Raw genomic sequence first — 14,239 nt, forward strand, 5'->3', positions numbered from 1 at the left:
TACTTCAGTTGCTCATTTAATAGAAATACAAGTCGTATTCAGGCTAGTAACAGTTCAATTCAAATTATATTCTATTTAGTCAAAGGGTAGCATACGAGTTTAAGTTGGATAACAGTTTTGAGTATATAGTTTTGGTACTATGTAAACTTTTTATAGAATTGGAGATAAATTTGGGCTAAATTTCATACATAAACTTACAATGGGGAAGCTACTACGTAACTTTCTGGTATATTAGAACTGTGTGCCGAACCGAGACTCGAACTCAGGAACTTTGCCATAGTTTGGAAGGTTGGTGAAGATATAAATTATTACCTGTTGATATATGACGTCTAGTAATTTCGTAACAATATTAATGAAATATTTTGACAAGAAAATACATTAGTGTTGCGTTTGCGATAATAATTGTGTATTGGTGTCCCAGTACCCACTCTGAAGCAATAAATTCCACTTAGATTGTGAATAATCTCTAAATATAGTGAACGTATGCCAATGCAAACAGCATCTTACGTGATACCAATTACATCTACATCTGAATCTACATGACTACTCTGCAATTCACATTTAAGTGCTTGGCAGAGGGTTCATCGAACCACATTCATACTATCTCTCTACCATTCCACTCCCGAACAGCGCGCGGGAAAAACGAACACCTAAACCTTTCTGTTCGAGATCTGATTTCTCTTATTTTATTTTGATGATCATTCCTACCTATGTAGGTTGGGCTCAACAAAATATTTTCGCATTCGGAAGAGAAAGTTGGTGACTGAAATTTCGTAAATAGATCTCGCCGCGACGAAAAACGTCTTTGCTTTAATAACTTCCAACCCAACTCGTGTATCATATCTGCCACACTCTCTCCCCTATTACGAGATAATACAAAACGAGCTGCCTTTTTTGCACCCTTTCGATGTCCTCCGTCAATCCCACCTGATAAGGATCCCATACCGCGCAGCAATATTCTAACAGAGGACGAACGAGTGTAGTGTAAGTTGTCTCTTTAGTGGACTTGTTGCATCTTCTAAGTGTCCTGCCAATGAAACGCAACCTTTGGCTCGCCTTCCCCACAATATTATCTATGAGGTCTTTCCAACTGACGTTGTTCGTAATTTTAACACCCAGGTACTTAGTTGAATTGACAGCCTTGAGAATTGTACTATTTATCGAGTAATCGAATTCCAGCGGATTTCTTTTGGAACTCAAGTGGATCACATCACACTTTTCGTTATTTAGCGTCAACTGCCACCTGCCACACCATACAGCAATCTTTTCTAAATCGCTTTGCAACTGATACTGGTCTTCGTATGACCTTACAAGACGGTAAATTACAGCATCATCTGCGAACAACCTAAGAGAACTGCTCAGATTGTCACCCAGGTCATTTATATAGATCAGGCACAGCAGAGGTCCCAGGACGCTTCCCTGGGGAACACCTGATATCACTTCAGTTTTACTCGATGATTTGCCGTCTATTATTACGAACTGCGACCTTCCTGACAGGAAATCACGAATCCAGTCGCACAACTGAGACGATACCCCATAGGCCCGCAGCTTGATTAGAAGTCGCTTGTGAGGAACGGTGTCAAAAGCTTTCCGGAAATCCAGAAATACGGAATCAACCTGAGATCCCCTGTCGATAGCGGCCATTACTTCGTGCGAATAAAGATTTAGTTGCGTTGCACAAGAACGATGTTTTCTGAAACCATACTGATTACGTATCAATAGATCGTTCCCTTAGAGGTGATTCATAATGTTTGAATACAGTATATGCTCCAAAACCCTACTGCAAACCGACGTCAATGATAGAGGTCTGTAGTTCGATGGATTACTCCTACTATCCTTCTTAAACACTGGTGCGACCTGCGCAATTTTGCAATCTGTAGGTACAGATCTGTCGGTGAGCGAGCGGTTGTATATGATTGCTAAGTAGGGAGCTATTGTATCAGCGTAATCTGAAAGGAACCTAATCGGTATACAATCTGGACCTGAAGACTTACCCGTATCAAGCGATTTGAGTTGCTTCGCAACCCTTTAGGAATCTACTTCTAAGAAACTCATGCTAGCAGCTGTTCGTGTTTCAAATTCTGGAATATTCCATTCGTCTTCCCTGGTGAAGGAATTTCGGAAAATTGAGTTCAATAACTCCGCTTTAGCGGCACAGTCGTCGGTAACAGTACCATAGGCACTGCGCAACGAAGGTATTGACTGCGTCTTGTCGCTTGGGTACTTTACATACGACCAGAATTTCTTCGGATTTGCTACCAAATTTCGAGACAATATTTCGTTGTGGAACCTATTAAAGGCACCTCGCATTGAAGTCCGTGCCAAATTTCACTCGTCTGTAAATTTTAGCCAATCTTCGGGATTTCGCGTTCTTATGAACTTCGCATGCTTTTTCCATTGCCTCTGCAACAGCGTTCGGTCCTGTTTTGTGTACCATGGGGGATCAGTTCCATCTCTCAGCAATTTATGTGGTATGAATCTCTCAATTGCTGTTGCTACTATATCTTTGAATTTGAGCCACATCTCGTCTACATTTGCATAGTCAGTTCGGAAGGAATGGAGATTGTCTCTTAGGAAGGCTTCTAGTGACACTTTATTTGTCTGTTAGGAAGACTTCTAGTAACACTTTATCCGCTTTTTTAAATAAAATTATTTTGCGTTTGTTTCTGGTGGATTTGGATCACTAATCCCTGTATCAGTCATGATGCTCTCTATCAGCTCTGGATTGTTTGTGGCTAAGAGGTCAAGTGTGTTTTCGCAACCATTTACAATTCGCGTGGGTTCGTGGACTAACTGCTCGAAATAATTTTCGGAGAAAGCATTTAGGACAATCTCGGAAGATGTTTTTTGTTTACCACCGATTTTGAACAAGTATTTTTGCCAACATATCGAGGGACGGTTGATGTCCCCACCAACTATAACCGTATGAGTGGGGTATTTATTTGTTACGAGACTCAAATTTCCTCTGAACTGTTCAGCAACTATATCATCGGAGTTTGGGTGTCGGTAGAAGGAGCCAATTATTAACTTAGTTCGGCTGTTAAGTATAACCTCCACCCATATCAATTCGCACGGAGTATCTACTTCGAATTCACTACAAGATAAACCACTACTGACAGACACAAACACTCCACCACCAATTCTGCCTAATCTATCTTTCCTGAACACCGCCTGAGACTTCGTAAAAATTTCTGCAGAACTTATTTCAGGCTTTAGCCAGCTTTCTGTACGTATGACGATTTATTCTTCTGTGCTTTCTATTAGCGCTTGAAGCTCAGGGGCTTTCCCAGCACAACTACAACAATTTACAACCACAATTCCGACTGTTCCTTGATCCAAGCACGTCCTGTATTTGCCATGCACCCTATGAGATTGCAGCCCACCCCGTACTTTCCCGAGGCCTTCTAACCTAAAAAAACCGCCCAGTCCACGCCACACAGCCTCCGCTACCTGTGTAGCCTCCAGCTGAGTGTAGTGAACTCCTGACCTATTCAGCGGAACCCGAAACCCCACCACCCTATGGCGCAAGTCAAGGAAACTGCAGCCAACACGGTCGCATACCCGTCTGAGCCTCTGATTCAGACCCTCCACCCGGCTCTGCACCAAAAGTCCGCAGTCGGTTTTGTCAACGATGCTGCAGATGGTGAGCTCTGCCTTCATCTCGTAAGCAAGACCGGCAGCCTTCACCAAATCAGATAGCCGCTGGAATCCAGAGAGAATTTCCTCAGATCCAAAGCGACACACTTCATTAGTGCCGACATGTGCCACCACCTGCAGCTGGCTGCACCCTGTGCTCTTCATGGCATCCGGAAGGACCCTTTCCACACCAGGAATGACTCCACCCGGAATGCACACGGAGTGTACACTGGATTTCTTCCCCTCCTTAGCCGCCATATCCCTAAGGGGCCCCATTACGCGCCTAACATTGGAGCTCCCAACCACCAATAAGCCCACCCTCTGTGATTGCCAGGACCTTGAAGGCTGAGAATCATCCACTGAAACAGGGCAGGCAGCTGTATCTGGCTCAGCCAGAGACAGTGCCTGAAACCTGTTTGTCAGCCGCACCGGGGAGGCTTTCTGATCAGCCTCCGGGGACGTCTTTCGCTGCCTGCCACGCCTTGGAACGACCTCCCAATCAACCACAGGCGAGAGCTCAGACCCACTGCGGGCAGCAACCGGGGCAACCACAGCGGCAGACCGATCTGGGGACATGCTGATGTATGAAGCCCTGTGTTGTGTCGATTCCCTAAGGTCTCGACACAATGAGTGGCTAGGTGCACGCGAAACTAACGCAGACGGGCGTAAATTCTGAAACAGGAGACTGGATGAAAACTATAAAGAAAAGAAGAGAGATTTTAATATACTTAACTTTAATGTAGTCTTGTTCTTGTTGAAATACATCTCTTGCATAGTAGTAAGCAATTAGCAATGATACACATGGCGCCTTGCTAGGTAGTAGCGATGGACTAGCTGAAGGCTATTTAATCTGTCTCTCGGCAAATGAGAGGAATACTTGGTAGGTCTAGTCGCAAGCTATGTCGTCCGTACAACTGGGGCGAGGTCATGTCCGTGTCTTGTGACCTGCCATGTGGTGGCGCTAGGTTTGCGATTACACAGTGGCGACACGCGGGTCCGACATGTACTACAGGACCGCGGCCGATTTAAGTTACCACCTAGCAAGTGTGGTGTCTAGCGGTGACACCACATTCCTCCCCCGCAAATCGGCGAACGGTCGTGAGATAAGGCTTCCGCCCGCCGTGGGGAGGACCCCATGTTGACGTATGCGATGAGGTGGGGAGCCTAACAACAGGCGAGGCTGTGCCACCCGCACCCGGCCATTCGGTCCGAGGGGAGCTAGGAAACGCCTGCAAACCTAGTCCAGGGTGCACGTCAACATGAGGTGTATGCGCACGTAATGAGACAGAAGGGTCGACCTCCATGTGGTCGGAGCACCCGACGGGCGAAGACGACATCTGGTCCGGAGCGGGCAAGAGGTCCATGGCGGAGGACGGCTGGTCACGGGAAGCAAGCGGCGGCGCGTGACCCAGGGAGGCGCGAGGCGGCTGCAGCGAAGCGTCCGCTGCTGGCGGCGCCGGCGGCGGCTGCGGCGGCGCGACGCCATGAGGCAAAATGGAAGGCATCGTCGGTAACACCTGGGGATGAGGCGAGCCAGTAGATGGGTCCCCAGGGCGCTGACCCGACGGCTCCGTCGCTGAAAGCAGACGGGGAGCGGCAGAACCCAGGCGACGACAGAGGCGCAGCTGATTGAGATGCCGACGCACCTCACCAGAGGCCCCCAAAACCAAATACATCGCGCGGCCGAGGCAGCGAAGAATGCGCCCTGCGAGCCAACGCTGTGAACCGCGATAGTTGCGATAATAGACAACGTCGCCAGGAGCAAAAGCAGGAGACTGCCGCTGCACAGGAACCGGATGTGGCGGATGCAGCAAAGACATCAGGTTGCGATGAGGACGACCGTGGAGCAACTCAGCCGGCGAGCGACCAGCGCGAGGCTGAGAGCGATATGAAGACAAAAAGAGCAACAAAGCGTCCTCCCGAGAATGCGACTCTTTTAATTTCAACATCTGTGACTTGAAAGTCCGGACCAATCGTTCAGCGGCACCGTTTGACTGAGGCGAAAACGGCGCGGATGTCAGATGTTGAATACCATTGGCCTTGCAGAACGACTGAAATTCTGCGGACAGGAATTGCGGGCCATTGTCGGAAACAAGAGTCTGCGGAAGACCTTCAATGCAAAAGATAGCAGACAAGGCTTGGATGGTGGCAGAAGACGTCGTGGAAGACATCCGGACAACAAAAGGAAAATTACTGAAAGCATCGACCACAACCAACCATCGAGCATTCCAGAATGGACCAGCAAAATCGATGTGCAAGCGTTGCCAAGGGGAAGTGGCTTTCGGCCATGCAAAGAATTTCCGCGGCGTTGCGGATTGTTGTTCGGCACACGCCACGCAAGAGGAGCACATATTCGCAATCGCAGCATCGATTCCGAACCAAGTACAGTGCTGTCGAGCAAGTTGTTTCGTTCGCACTATACCCCAATGTCCTTGGTGAAGAAGCCGTAAGACAGAGGACTGTAACGAACGTGGGACCACGACTCTGGATTGATCATTATCAGAACGCAACAACAAAACACCACGTCGGACAAAAAGTCTCTCCTTGTGGGCAAAAAATCGGCGAACCAAAGGATCCTCGATCCGTGACTTTGACAAGGGCCATTGCGTAGCAACAAAACGCAAAACGGGAGCAAGGACAGGGTCAGCAGCTGTGGCTGTAGCTACACGACGAAAATCAATCGGAAACGATGCGACCACGTCATCGGCTTCCGAATCAATGAACATGCAAGCAAGTTCGGAAGAATCGAATGCTTTATCCTCAGCAACAGGCAAACGGGACAACGCATCAGCGTTGCCGTGCTTAGCAGTGGACCGATACAAGATATCGTAGCGGTACTGCGAGAGAAAAAGTGACCAGCGAATGAATTTCTGCGCTGTACGTGGAGGTACAGGCTTGTGCGGATGAAAAAGCGATGTCAAAGGTTTGTGGTCCGCGATGATTGTAAAGTGACGACCATACAAGAAGTCATGGAACTTGGTAACACCAAACACGAGAGCTAAAGCTTCTTTCTCTATTTGTGAATAATTGCTTTGCGCAGATGAGAGCAATTTTGACGCAAAGGCAATAGGGCGATCATGCGAGCCATCCTTGTGCGCAAGCACAGCACCGATCCCGAAATCCGATGCATCTACCATCAACAAAAGGGGTTTTCTGGGATCGAATGGCGTAAGGCAAGTATTTGAAAGTAACGCCGATTTCAACTGGCGAAAGGCGCGTTCGCATTCCGTCGTCCAGACGAACGGAACACCTTTACGGCGTAAGCGATGAAGCGGAGCTGAAATGGAAGAAGCATTGCGCACAAATCGGTGATAATAATTTACCTTACCCAGCACACTCTGTAGCTGTTTTAAGTTCTGCGGTGACGGCAAGTCCTGAATGGCACGAAGGTGCTCTGGACTCGGATGTATTCCTTGGGCATTTATGACATGCCCCAGGTACGGTAAGTCACGAGCAAAAAACACACATTTGTCCTTCCTCAAGCGAAGACCATTCTGACGCAATACCTGAAATAATGTTCGGAGATTTTGCAAATGTTCGGCTTCTGTCTTTCCTGAGATCACTATATCGTCCAGATAGTTCGCAGCCGTAGGGACCGACGCACAAATAGTTTGTAAATATTGCTGAAATAAAGCAGGGGCGGATGCACACCCGAATGGCAGTCTTTTGAAGCGATACAAGCCAAGATGCGTGTTTACCACTAAGACGCGCTGGGATTCTTCGTCCACAGGTATTTGCAAGTACGCATCTGCTAGGTCCAATTTTGAAAAATATTTTCCCGGGCACAGTTTGTCAAAAAGATCTTCCGGGCGGGGCAAAGGAAAAGTAGCATTCACAAGTTGTGGATTCACAGTTGCTTTGAAGTCCACGCAAAGTCTCAATGTTCCGGAAGGTTTTTGGCAAAATTACTAAGGGTGAGGCCCAGAGAGAAGCCTGCACACGTTCAATGACACCTTGAGATTCTAATTCGGCTAATGTTCTTGCGACCTCATCACGCAATGCGTGGGGAACATTGCGCGCTCTGAAAAATTTTGGTTGCGCGTTGTCTTTCAGTTCCAAATGCGCTTCATAGTTCTTAGCGCAACCAAGGCCCGGTGCAAAAATGTCTGCAAATTCTTCACAAAGACTAGAAACACTGGCGGACGGCACAGTCTGATTCACTGATAGGACCTGATTTACTATAGACAAATTAAACAATTGAAACAAATCCAATCCAAACAAGTTCACTGCACTAGAGGAACGAAGAACATAAAATGACACAAGTTTTGTCTGTCCCTTGTATGTTGCAATAAGGCTGCACTGTCCCAACACAGGTATATGCTGTCCTGAGTAACTAGTTAACGTAACATTTGCGGCACGCAATGGCGGGGCGCCCAGTTGTTTGTACGTGTCGTGATTGAGCAATGAAACAGCAGCTCCGGTATCGAGCTGGAATGGGATCACTGTTCCTGCAAAGTCTAAGTCCACAAAAAGTTTATTGTCTTGTTGACGACAAGAGCGACTGTCTCGTGCAATTTGAACTGAGACAGGTCCAGAAGCACTTGCAACTTTACGGGATTTCCGGCGACGTCGACGCACACGTTGGGTGGGACGAACACAGTCACTGTTAGCTAAAGTGTCACTGGACGGGTGGGCATGAACTACATGAATGTCCATGGGCGAAGGTCCACGAGCCTGATTGTCCTGGGTTCGATTCCGGCGCGAAGCAAAAGGCCTGGAATTATTGCGAGTGTCTGATCTAAGCTTTTTCTGGCAAACACTTTGTACATGTCCTTTCTTTTGACAGTAAAAGCAAATAGCTTGGCGTGACGGGCAATTTTCACGCGAATGTCTAGTTGCACACCGCGGGCAAGATTTCACTGCATTTGCTTGCTTACGCGGCGCACGTGGTTGCAAGCTAGGCGGCCGCAGCGAAGTCGGGCGCGAGGGCCGCTTAGCGTCCCGTGCAGCGGGCCCGGCGGGCCGATTAATGTGACACACTGCTGGCGAAGTTTCAAATGATTCCTGAGCAAAGTCAAGCGTGTCTTGCCTGTCCAATATGTCTATCACTTGTTGCAGGGAGGGATTAACGAGTTTCAAAATCTGTTCCCGTATGCGAACATCAGAAACGTTCTGTGCAATTGCATCACGCACCATAGTATCTGAATATGGGAGGCCACATTCACAGGCAAACGCACAGTCTCTAGTAAGTCCTTGCAAAGTTGCTACCCACTCCCTGTTAGTCTGACCGGCCGTACGTTTTGTACGAAAAAACGTATACCGTTTTGCAACTACATTTACTGTTTCTTTGAAATAGGCATCTAAAGCCGACAAAATTTCTTCGTAGGTCAGAGTTGCTACGTCGCGTCGGGGAAACAATTTCACTATCACACGGTAGGTAGACACACCGACACAAGAAAGCAAAAACGGCTGCCGCTCTTTACCTTGAATTCCATAAGCAGTGAGGTGGAAGTTGAACTGATCGGCCCACTCAGTCCAGCTTTCGGTTGTGGCCTCGAAGGGCCTAAATGGCGGTGCGACAGCGTTGTGTGGCTGCGGTAGCGAAGAAGCGGCTGCCGCCGCATCGGTTTGCAGCGCACGTTGACCCTGGACGAGCTGTCCAAGGGCTTCCAATAACGCCTGCGTCTGCTGATTCTGCAAGCGAAAAAATTCGGACAGTACATCTGGAGAATGCGGCGAAGCCATGACACAAGCAAATTAGAGCAAATAGAACACAAAGACTGCAACGTGGGCGCGGCACCACACCTCGTCGCCAAAATATTGTTGTGTCGATTCCCTAAGGTCTCGACACAATGAGTGGCTAGGTGCACGCGAAACTAACGCAGACGGGCGTAAATTCTGAAACAGGAGACTGGATGAAAACTATAAAGAAAAGAAGAGAGATTTTAATATACTTAACTTTAATGTAGTCTTGTTCTTGTTGAAATACATCTCTTGCATAGTAGTAAGCAATTAGCAATGATACACATGGCGCCTTGCTAGGTAGTAGCGATGGACTAGCTGAAGGCTATTTAATCTGTCTCTCGGCAAATGAGAGGAATACTTGGTAGGTCTAGTCGCAAGCTATGTCGTCCGTACAACTGGGGCGAGGTCATGTCCGTGTCTTGTGACCTGCCATGTGGTGGCGCTAGGTTTGCGATTACACAGTGGCGACACGCGGGTCCGACATGTACTACAGGACCGCGGCCGATTTAAGTTACCACCTAGCAAGTGTGGTGTCTAGCGGTGACACCACACCCTGTATTTCGTAACAACTATTATGAAATATTTTGACAGGAAAAAAATACATTAATGTTGTATGGGTGTGGTACTGTGTGGCAAAACTGTTCATTTTGTTTAAAGAAAAGTGTTACCATCTCGAATAACAGTAGCGTTAATTTTGATAAACGTTCTGCTACTAGCAAAGAGTCTTTTAAGTAACAGCACTGAAGTTACTAAAAATCATTAATGTTGTCTGGTGCAGTTTACTTATCATTCATTTATCTTGTTTGTTGGTTGTAAACGATAACTTTTTTGAATGAACTTAGTGACATTTACACTGCTTGTCAGACAACATTGCTACACGCTCCCAGGTGGAGAATTCCTTAGCCGGGAAAAGCAGTGATTAAATAAGACTTCCTTTTACATTGATAATAAGCAACTAATTTTATTGTAACCTTGCTGAACTTGTACAACACAATACACACACAATTAACGATACGTCACACTGGTTTTGTATGATTGCGTTACACTTGCTTACCTTTCATTTTGTCATCTGCAACCATACAACACTAATGTATTTTTTCCTGTCAAAATATTTCATAAAAGTTGTTACGAAATACAGGGCTTCATACATGTAGAAAAGTTTTTTACTTCGAAAATCTGTGACTGGGAATGTTCTCATTAAGCCCAAAATTAAATAATTTGATGTGGAAGATTTCGTGTTTGCTTGTGTGTGTGTTTGCAATAGGTTTGACTCACTTTTTCTAGTTTCTCTGTAATCTTCCCCGAGTAAAACTGAAGTACGTAACTTTCGTTGTCACTACAAACTACAAAGAACAGGATGGCGGACAATGAAACAGCTCGATGTGTTCAGGACATGAGTTTTAAACTTTTTTGAGGTGTTTCTGCGATTTTGTGTGTGGAGTGTGTTGCGCGTGTTGGACGTTAGTTCTTTGGTGCCGAAGAATACAGTACCATTGCAGACAGCTTTGTATTCATTTATTACTATTATTTCTTTTTTTTTTTTACTAAGCCCTTTTGCATTTGATAGTTTTCTTCAGTTAGCAGTTTTTGTGGGGGGCTGTTGCTACATTTGATAATTTCCAAGTCCGTGTTGATACCTGATGGGTTGTTTCATGTCCATAAGGTGTTCAGCAAATGTAGAACGACAGCTGTTACTCTTTAATAGTCTTCTGTGTTCTATGTGTCTGGTATTAACGTTTCTGCTTCTCAGCCCAATATAAATTGATTTGCACGTCAGGTGGTAAACACCAGACATACTGTATGTATTGGTTGCTCTTAGTTTTTGGCGGTAGTGAGTTATCCGATCTGTAGGCGATTTTTATTGCTTCCGTAGTGCGTCTCAGTTCCATTAGGACAGTTTGTGTGAAATTCCAAACTGCAGTTCTATCTTGCGGCAAGTTGCTGATCCTTGCAGTTTCAACAACAGCTGTGCAGAAGGTAAAAGTGCTAACATCGCTGCAGCAGGTGTCCCGGTTATGAATGTGACAGTATTTGTCTGGCACTTTACGGAAAATGACGGAAGAGCAATGAGGCAACATCAGGTTTTGTACAAATTTAGCCACATAAGTCAGTGAATTCGTCGAATTGCACCGAAACACGAGTAGGCAAAATCTTGGACACTTCTCCATCACAACGTCTCCGCCCACAAAGTGAAGACTGTGTTCGTTTCGCCAGCAAACTGATCAAGGTCCTGGATTACCCGTGGTATTCGCTGGATTAGTCTCCAACCGACTTCTGGTTGTTCCGCAATTTGAAACTGGCAATGAAAGGACACTGTAAATATATATTTCATAGCATCCAAGAAAACAGTACTTCAGTACTAAAAATAGCCCCAGAAAAGTAAGGCAGTGAATGTTTCAAAATATTTTTAAAGCGATTTCAGCTGCCGGCCGAAGTGGCCGAGCGGTTCTAGGCGCTACAGTCTGGAACCGCGCGACCGCTACTGTCCCAGGTTCGGATCCTGCCTCGGGCATGGATGTGTGTGATGTCCTTAGGTTAGTTAGGTTTAAGTAGTTCTAAGTTCTAGGGGACTGATGACCTCAGAAGTTAAGTCCCATACTGGTCAGAGCCATTTGAACCATTTTTTCGAATTCAGCTGTATATTGGTTCAGGGGGAGATTTTTTTGAATAAATACAGTGATCTTGTTTTTCATATATACATTCCTAACGGAACAGGTGCACACCGTGTATTTTGTGGGCTGCTTTGCTGTCGTAAGTGACAGTACACCATTTACCTGTGGTCATGGGCATTTCTTGTTCATGTGTGTTGTGTGTGTTTATGTTTTGTGTGTTTGTGTTTGTGAGCTGGTAACGAGTTGTTTGTTTTTGTATGTAGGTGCCTCATTTCTTTTAGTTTTAATTTTGTGATTCAGTTCCTCTACAGTGTTTTGTATTGTATCCATCCTCTACAGCTATTTGTTATCGATAATTCATTTTTGTAAAAATTACACTTAATTGAATTTTGTCCAATCTGTGTAGCATGTACTGGAAACCGGCTAGTTTGTATGCAGTCGGGGTTTAGAATATTTGTGTGCGGCTGTACTGGTGATTGTGATGGTGATGGTGAATATAGAGAATTGCTGTTGTTGGTGGTTGTTTATTTACAAAGCGATACTAATATCCTACAGTAAGCTACTTGGGCCTAAAAGTTTCAGATACTTTGTTATCAGTGTGAAGTGATCAGAGAGACATTTCCGATTTTACGTTCCATAATGGAACCAAGGCTGAAAAAAAATCAAAATCGCTCATAGGATTTGTCGACCAGGAAAAAGCGCCCGATAATGTAGAATGGTACAAGGTGTTCGAAATTCTGAGGAAAATATTATTCAGCTATACACAACCAAGAGAGAACAATAAGGTTGGAAGACAAAGACCGAAGTGTTTGGATAAAAGAGGATGTAAAACATGGATCCTGACTTTTTCTTAACTGTTCAGTCTCTTCATCTAAGAAGTAATCACGAAAATTAAAGCAAGTTTCAAGCGCGGGACTGAAATTCAAGGTCATGGAATATTGCGCCGTCTGCTTCGTTGTATGTGGTTGCAACTTAATCCCGCCGCGTATTTCATAGCCAGCGTATCTCTGGTATCTGATAATCAGAATGGCACAGGAGTGGTACAGTCCTCTATTATTTAACTGGTTAAATGAACTGCTCACTGTAAGGTAAAATTCCGTAGCATGCGTATCATACAATGAAGGCTTTCACGACGGGATGGTACTGTTGTCGATAATTCTTCCGGGTTATTTGGCCGTGGTCCATGGAATTCTTCTATTCCTAACGTTTCGTCCAATACTACGTTGGACATCCTCAGAGGTGTGGCTAGCCCTGCTGAGTCCTGCCGACTGATGAGTCGGGATTTTTTTTTTTTCTTTATTGAATTTCAATTCCCCCCCGAAGGGGGCGGGCTGGCAGCAGCTTAGTATGCCGCTCTTCAGCCGACAGATTTTGTGACAAAGATCAAGAGAACAAATAATAAAAAACAGGCGATAAAATCGGAGACTTAGAGAGTAACAAGGCGAAAAGAAATCGTGGAACTTAAAACAACAACAGAGGGATGATGACGCTAATAAAAATACAGACAAAGCAGACAGGGAAAACAATAGACAATTAAAAAACACAGCGACAGTCTGGATTCTGTTCGCAAAAGACATAAAATGCACACCGAGCGACAGCATGGTTTCTGTTCGCAACATGAGAAAGACAAACAACACTGAATAGGCACTGGAACACTGCACTAAAAAGTTGGCAAATGTGACACCACAGTCGAGAGCAGGTGGGGGGAGACGGGACAGAAGATGGGAAAACAAAAAAGGGGGGAAAGGAGAGTAAAAGCGAAGGGGGGGAACCGGGAAAGGAGCTGATGGAGGATGAGGACCCAGAAGAGGGGTGGAGGGCAGACGCGACAGGGAGTGGGGGAGGCAGAGGAGGGGAATACAAAAGGACTGGGGGGAGAAGGGAGGTAGGGAGAGGTGTAGTGGGGAGAAAACAGGACGGAAAAGGGGGGGGGAAGAGGGAGCCCAGGGAAAGGACAGAGGAAAGGAGGGGGAGTGAGGATCAGAGTTGATAGGAAGGATAAGACGAGTCGGGAGTCGGAGAGCGGCCTAAATACCGAGGAAAGTGGGTGTGGTCTAGCGTGCACATAGTAGCAGAGAAAAAACTAGTCAAAGATAAACTGTAACTACCGATAATAGTCCGTCAAAGATAAAAATCACTTATCGATTCTGTAACGCCACTGTCCATATCTCGCTTAACATCAAGGCCTCTTCTTTTCTATTAAAATTATCTTCATGTTTATAAATTTCAATAGCATCCCTATACAGTCGTGGATAATTGTTCGTGGTAGCACTTAAAACTGTAGTTTCAGAAAACGTAACTACATG

Source organism: Schistocerca nitens, chromosome 8 (assembly GCF_023898315.1).
Source record: "Schistocerca nitens isolate TAMUIC-IGC-003100 chromosome 8, iqSchNite1.1, whole genome shotgun sequence".
In the NCBI taxonomy this organism is placed as follows: domain Eukaryota; kingdom Metazoa; phylum Arthropoda; class Insecta; order Orthoptera; family Acrididae; genus Schistocerca; species Schistocerca nitens.